The sequence below is a fragment of the Chelonoidis abingdonii genome, chromosome 10, assembly GCF_003597395.2.
Source record: "Chelonoidis abingdonii isolate Lonesome George chromosome 10, CheloAbing_2.0, whole genome shotgun sequence".
Taxonomy (NCBI): domain Eukaryota; kingdom Metazoa; phylum Chordata; order Testudines; family Testudinidae; genus Chelonoidis; species Chelonoidis abingdonii.
In genome coordinates, this window is record NC_133778.1 from 9,655,185 (window position 1) to 9,662,894 (window position 7,710).

General features: G+C 51.6%; 1 protein-coding gene across 1 annotated transcript in view; it reads right to left on the reverse strand.

Moving 5' to 3' along the window:
* The window catches only part of LOC116815868 (uncharacterized), a 385,671-nt gene that overhangs the window by 361,242 nt on the left and 16,719 nt on the right, over positions 1-7,710 (reverse strand). The gene's annotated exons all lie outside the window — the stretch shown is intronic.

Here is a 7,710-nt window from a genome sequence, read left to right on the forward strand (position 1 = left end):
ATCCACAGGTTGACTGTGCATTGCATGAAGAAATACTTCCTTTTATTTGTTTTAAACCTGCTGCCTATTAATTTCATTTGGTGACACTTAGTTCTTGTGTTATGATAAGTAGAAAACAGTACTTCTTCATCTACTTTCTCTATTCCAGTCATGATTTTATAGAACTCAATCATATCTCCCCTTAGCCATCTCTTTTCCAAGCTGAAAAGTCCCAGTTTTATTAATCTCTCCTTATACAGAAGTCGTTCCATATCCCTAATCATTTTTGCTGCCCTTTTCTGGATCCTTTCCAATTCCAAAATATCTTTTTCTGAGGTGGGGTGACCACATGTGCACACAGTATTAAAGATGTGGGAGTACCATGGATTTATATAGAGGCAAGATGATATTTACTGTCCTATTATCAATCCCTTTCTTGATTATTCCCAGTATTCTGTTCACTTTTTTGACTGCCACTACACAATGAGTGGATGTTTTCAGAGAACTATCCATAATGACTCTGTGATTTCTTTCTTCAGTGGTAACAGCTAATTATTTTATATGTATAGTCGGGATTATGTTTTCCAATGTGCATTACTTTGCATTTATCAACATTAAATTTCATCTGCCATTTTGTTGCCCGGTCACCCAGTTTTGAGAGATCCTTTTGTAGCTCTTCACAGTCTGCCTGGGTCTTAACTATCTTGAGTAATTTTGTATCATCTGCAAATGTTGCCACCTCACTGTTAACCCCTTTTTCCAGATCATTTATGAAAATGTTGAATTGGACTGGTCCCAAAAGAGCATAGGTGCCGACTCCATGGGTGTTCTGGGGCTGCAGCACCCATGGGGAAAAATTGGTGGGTGCTCTGCACCCCCTGGCAGCTCCCCATCCCATCCCACCCCGCCCCGCCCCAGCTCACCTCTGCTCCGCCTCCTCCCCTTAGCGTACTGCGGCTCCGCTTCTCCACCTAGCTCCCAGCGCTTCCCGCCATGAAACCGCTGATTCGTGGCGGCAAGCACTGGGACAGAGAGGGGAGGAGGGGGAACATGGCATGCTCGGGGAAGAGGTGGGTCTGGGGTGGGGATTTGGGAAAGGGGTTCAATAGGAGCAGGGAGGGGGTGGAATTGGAGCAGGGATTTTGGGGAAGGGATTGGGATGGGGCAGGGTGGGGCGGGTTGAGGTGGAGGCGTAGCGAGGCCAGGATTGAGCACCCACCAGGGCCTGGAAAAGTTGGCACCTATGCCCTGGGGACACCATTATTTACCTTTCTCCATTCTGAAAACTGATAATTTATATCTACCCTTTGTTTCCTATCCTTTAATCACTTACCAATCCATGAAAGCACCTTCTCTCTTATCCTATGGCAGCTTACTTAGATTTTCAGAAAGACTGTGACAAGGTCCCTCACCAAAGGCCCTTAAGCAAAGTACACTATATTCATTGGATCCCTTGTCCAAATGCTTGTTTACCCCCTCAAAGGATTCTAGTAGATTGGTGAGGCATGGTTTCCCTTTACTAAAACCATGTTGACTCTTCTCTAATGAATTGTGTTCATCTATGTGTCTGACAATTTTGTTCTTTATTATAGTGTCAGCCAGTTTGCCTGGTACTGAAATCAGGATTACCTCTGGAGCCCTTTTTTAAAAATTGGCATCACATTAGCTATCCTCCAGTCATTTGGTACAGAAGCTGATTTAAATGATAGGTTACAGACTACAGTTAGTAGTTCTGCAATTTCACATTTCAGTTCCTTCAGAACTCTTGGGTAAATACCATCTGGGTACGGTGACTTATGCTATTTAGTTTATCAATTTGTTCCAAAGCCTCCTCTAATGATACCTCAATCTGGGACAGTTCCTCAAAGCTGTCACCTAAAAAAAAAGGCTCAGGTTTGGGAATCTCCCTCACATCCTCAGCCGTGAAGACAGATGCAAAGAATTCATTTAGTTTCTCTGTAATGGCCTTATCGTCCTGAGTGCTCCTTTAGCATCTCATAAGAACGGCCATACTGGGTCAGATCAAAGGTCCATCCAGCCCAGTATCATGTCTACCGACAGTGGCCAATGCCAGGTGTCCCAGAGGGAGTGAACCTAACAGGTAAAGATCAAGTGATCTCTCTCCTGCCATCCATCTCCACCCTCTGACAAACAGAGGCTACAGACACTAATCCCTACGTGTCCTAGATAATAATCGGTAATGGATTTAACCTCCATGATTTATCTAGTTCTCTTTTAAACCATGGGCACAAGGTTCCAGTGCATGTTTTAGGCAATGGCATTGCCAACATAATGGCAAGTGTAGTGAAGGGGCTAGAGCGCGGGATACCTTGCGTCCGCCATTAAAAAGGCAATTTTCAATTTCTTTATTCCAAGTTCAAACACTTCTTGCTCGGGCAAAATACTGCCATCGGTAGCAGGTCCTGGAGACTTTAATACTGTTTGGAAAGTTGATCAATTGGTTCCATTAAACTTCCTCTGACACCTCAATTTGGGACAGTTCTCATATCTTCACCAACGAGAAAAGAGTGGCTCAGGTTTGGGACTCTCCTCACATCCTCAACAGGACAGACCGATGCAAAAGATTCATTTAGTTTTCCCCACAATGGCCTATCGTCTTTGAGTGCTCCTTTAACCATTTCGATCGTCCAGTGGTCCCACTGGTTGTTTAGGCAGTGCTTTCTGCTTCTGATATTTTAAAAAACATTTTTGCTATTACTTTTTGGAGTCTTTCTTTGGCTAACTGTTCCTCAAATTCTTTTTTGGTCTTCCTAATTGTATTTTTACACTTCATTTGCCAATGTTTATGCTCCTTTTTATTTTCCTCACTAGAGTTAAATTCCACTTTTTAAAGGATGCCTTTTTGCCTCTCACTGCTTCTTTTACTTTGTTGTTTTGCCACAGTGGCTCTTTTCTGGTTCTCTATGTTTTTTCATTTGGGGTGTACGTTCAAGTTGAGCCTCTATTATGGTGTCTTTAAAGAGTTTCCACGCAGCTTGCAGGGATTTCACTTTTGGGGCTGTACCCTTTAATTTTTGTTTAACTACTCATTTAGTTCCCCCTTCTGAAATGAAATGCTACAGTGTTGGGCTGTTGTGGTGTTTTTCCTGTCACAAGGATATTAAATTTAATTGTATTATGGTCACTATTACCAAGTGGTCCAGCTCTATTCACCCCTTGGACCAGATCCTGTGCTCCACTTAGGACTAAATCAAGAATTGCCTCTCCTCTGGTGGGTTCCAGGATCAGCTGCTCCAAGAAGCAGTCTCTGCAAGGGGTCAAGAAACTTTATCTCCGCATCCCGTCCTGAAGTGACACGTACCCAGTCAATATGGGCATAATTGAAATCCCCCATTATTCATGAGTTTTTTATTTTAATAGCCTCTCTGTTGTCCCTGAGCATTTCACAGTCACTATCACCATCCTGGTCAGGTGGTTGCTAATATATCCCTACTGCTATAGTCTTATGGAATTATTATCCAGAGAGACTCTATGGTACAGTTTGATTCATTTTTACATCATTTGATTCTATGCTTTCTTTCATATAGAACACCACTCCCCCACCAGATGACCTGTTCTGTCCTTCCGATATATTTTGTACCCTGGTATTACCGTATCCCATTGATTATCCTCATTCCACCAAGTTTCTGTGGTGCCTATTACATCAATATCCTCATTTAATATGAGGCACTCTAGTTCATCCATTTTATTTAGTCTTCTACCATTGGTAAATTAGCATTTAAAAACTGGTCTCCTTTTAGCTGTCTGCCATTACACGATGTAATTGAATGGGACTCTTTTTATTTGACTGTTTCTGATCAGACCCTGCCCGTATTTTATCATTTTCCATCCTCTCATCCTCACTAGGACATAGAGATTATCTATTAATAGATCCTCCCCAAGGGATGTCCGAACCAGATACTCCTCCACACCTGTTGGCTTTCCCCAGCCCTTAGTTTAAAAACTGCTCTATGATCTTTTTAATGTTGAGTGCCTAAAATTTGGTTCCATATTGGTTTAGGTGGGGCCCATCCTTCCTGCATAGGCTCCCCCTTTCCCAAAAGTTTCCCTAGTTCCTAATAATTCTAAAGCCCTCCTCCCCACACCATCGTCTCACCCACACATTGAAACCCTGCAGTTCTGCCTGTCTAACTGGCCCTGCAAGTAGAACTGGGAGCATTTCAGAGAATGCTACCATGGATTCCTAACTTCAAACTCTTACCTAGCAGCCTAAACTGGCCTCCAGGTCGTCTCTCCTATGCTTCCCTGTGTCATTGGTACCTACATGTACCACGACCACCAGCTCCTCCCCAGCACTACACATAAGTCTATCTAGATGTCTCGAGAGATCTGCAAACTTCACACCAGGCAGGCATGTCACCATGCGGTTCTCCCAGTCATCATGTCACAATCACAAACCCAGCTATCTATGTTTCTAATGATCGAATTGTCCATTACTAATACCTGTCTCTTCGTAATAGCTGGAGTTAGCTTCCCCGGAGAGGTATCTTCAGTGTGAGAGGATACCACAACATCATCTGGAAGGAGAGTCCCAACTATAGAATCATTTCCCTCTGCTCCAGTTGGATGTTGTGCTTCCCTGGGACTTTCATCCTCCTCAACAGCACAGAGGCTATCCGACCAGGGGTGGGACCATTCTACTATGTCCCTCTATGTACTTCTCTGTCTCCCTCAGCTCGGCCACCCTGGTCTCCAAAGTCCATACACGGTCTCTGATGGCCAGGAGCTCCTTGCACCAAATGTGATCATACATACAAAGACTAAACTGTGAGCAGGGTGTGACACAGAGGAGATATTTGCCTTGTAAATTCTGAGCCCTTTAGGGGAAACCCGCTGCTCACCCACCCCCAATGCTGTTCTTCCCTCCTGTCCCCCTATCCCGCACATCCTGGGGCTGGCAGCAGCTTTCCTGGGCCAGGGCAGGGGATTGCAGCCAGCTCCACGGGGAGCAGCCCGGGGCACTGCTCCCTGGTGGGGAGGGGGGGGTCTCTCACCTTCCCTCTGAGTGGGGCCGGGGGCTCTGCCCTGGGGGAGGCTCCCAGGGAGCAGCGGGAAGGGCCCAGCTGGAGACTCCCCGCTCCCGGCTGCAGGCCCTTGAGCTCTGGGCTCCCCGCAGCAGCCACTGGGCTTGGGGGTCTTGCCAGGAGCTGGGACCCGGAGTTACCACAGCAGCTGCAAGTCAGCGACCCTCCCAGCAGCTCCTGCGTCCTAGCGACTAAGAGATTCACCGCAGCCCTGCCCTAGATCTGCCCCTGAACCCCACCGCCGCGGGCTTGGGCAGTTTCTCCCAGCACTAAGGGGCGTCAGACAGAGAAGCCAATGGAGCCCTGGGTGAACAGAGAAGAGACAGTCCAAGGGAAGGGGGGTTTCTATGGGGACTGGGCTTTGTTCCAGAGAGTCCCCAGTGTCCCAGGGCAATGGGGGTCCGGGTCCTGGTCCTGGTCCAGGCCCTGGAGAGGCAGCCCAGAGCTCGAGCTGCAGGCGAGTCATGGCCGGGTGACATGGACTCTGTGTGTGACCCACTCCGGGAACAGACCAGTACGGGGAGGTCTATTGTGTGCACCCCCCTCACTGGCTACCAGCCCTGGGCCGGAGCCACCAGCTCCGCTCCCCTCACTCCAGGGAGCTGTTAGCGCTTTGCCGCCAGGTTCCTGGAGTGACTTGTGGGGCCAGATGAACCCATCCCTGTGCTCTAGGTAAAACCTCTTCATGCCCCGCACCCCCGGTTGGCTCCCTACCGGGCACTGACCATAACTCCCTGCCTGCATACCAGTCATGGCCCCTGAAGCTCCAGCTAATCTGGTTCAGGGGCTGGTGCTCTGGCCATTCAGGTTTGGACCCACTGACCCCCCGTATGACAAGGGGCAGTGGTGTGGGGGACAAATGGAGTGAGCTGGGTTGGGATCTGGTGCATGGGGGTCACCTTGCCACTCGCTCAATTTTGGCCTCATTGACCTCCCGCCTCATGGGTGCAGCTCTGGGACAAACTGCAGTGGGGCAGCCAGCACTGCTCCTGCTTGCCTGCGCCATGGGGCAGGCTCCACATACACTAACTGGGCTCTAGGCATAAGCTTAGGTTGCTTCTGCCTTAACCCAGCCCTCACTGCACTTGATCTGTCCTGGGCTGGGGGCCTGCAGGGCAGTCATTCAGTCGCTGTTGTGTCTAGTCCTAAGTCCCACATCACATGGCCCAGGAGTGAGAGCATTGGGGGGAACTGAGCCTGGGCCTCCCACACCTGGGTGGCTGCTGTGACCATTAAGCATGTAACCCAGAGAAGGGATTGCCCCACACTCCCCGCCAGTGGCCGCTTCTGTGCAGCTTGACGTCTGCCTGATCCATTCTCACATGAGCACAGCCACCTGGCTCGGGCAGAGGGGTTCCCTGCCGTGCCTTCGCAGGCAGGGAGAGGTACTGGAAGACTGCTCAGCGCACCCACGGCTGGGTTCACCCAGCTTCTACCTGCCTCCGTGCGAGGGAGCTTTGCCTGTCTCAGCTGAGGGGGAGGGGGGGGAGCAATCCCTCCCCTCCCCTCCCCTCCGCTCCCCCATGGGCAGGAGGAGCTGCCATTGTATCTCTCCCCATCCCCCTCCCGCCGCCTGCCCCCTAGCTCTGCCCTCCCCAGCCAGTCTCTGCTTTCTCCATATTCTCCCTCCAGGCCCCGCCCCACAGCTCCTCCTCACATCCCCACTTTTCTTCCCTTTATCAGACACTCAGAGTTTCCCTCTAGTCCAGCTCTGCTCCCCTGAGCCCCAGAATTCTCCCCCTGCCCCGATACCTGTGTTCCCCCAGCCTCCCTCCAGCGCCCCACATCCCCCTGCCCCCTTTTGCCTCTTGCATCCCTGTTCCCAATTCCTGTCCCCTGCCAGTGCCCCTCACTCCCAACCCGCAGCCCCTGCTAGCCCAGCCCTGCCCCCCGAGTCCTGCCGGTGCCCCTCACTCCCAACCCACAGCCCCCGCTAGCCCAGCCCTGCCAGTGCCCTTCACTCCCGACCCACAGCCCCTGCTAGCCCAGTCCTGCCAGCCCCCCTCACTCCTGACCCACAGCCCCCCAGCCCTGCCAGTGCCCCTCACTCCCGACTCGCAGCCCCTGCTAGCCCAGCCCTGCCAGTGCCCCTCACTCCCGACCCGCAGCCCCTGCTAGCGCAGCCCTGGGCTCTCTGAACACACAGGCGATTTTTCTGTTCTGTCTAATCCCCTTCCACCTGCGGTTGTGTTGGCTGCTGCCCCACCCCAGAGGAAGCTGCCTCCTGTCACAGACTCACGGATCGTGCCCACTCTCGGCCCTGTGTGGTCTGTGGTGGGTGCCCCGTTCAGTGTGACAGCCCTTCTCGGGGGGCCACTCGCTCCCGGGTCAGGCCCCTCCAGCTCCCGGAGCCGCACCTCTCTCAGCCTCAGCACGTCTGTGTCTGCCATGGGCCCCCCAGGGAGTCCCCTTGCTCTGGGCCCCCCCGGGGCCTCCACTCCCTTGTTCTGTAGCCCGGAGCGACTCTCTGCCAGCGTAACACAGGAGGGGTTATTGAGCGTTGAACCCAGCACAGGAAACTCTCTGGGGCTCAGGCCTGGCCTCCCCCAGCCCAGCACATCCCAGTCTTCCCTGCAGCCAGGAGGGCTCTGCCTGCTCCCCTTCTCCAGCCCCGAGCCCCCCTGCTTCCCAGCTGGGCCTCCGATAACCCCGGCCCCAAGCCCCCTCTGTCCACTGGCTTCTCTCC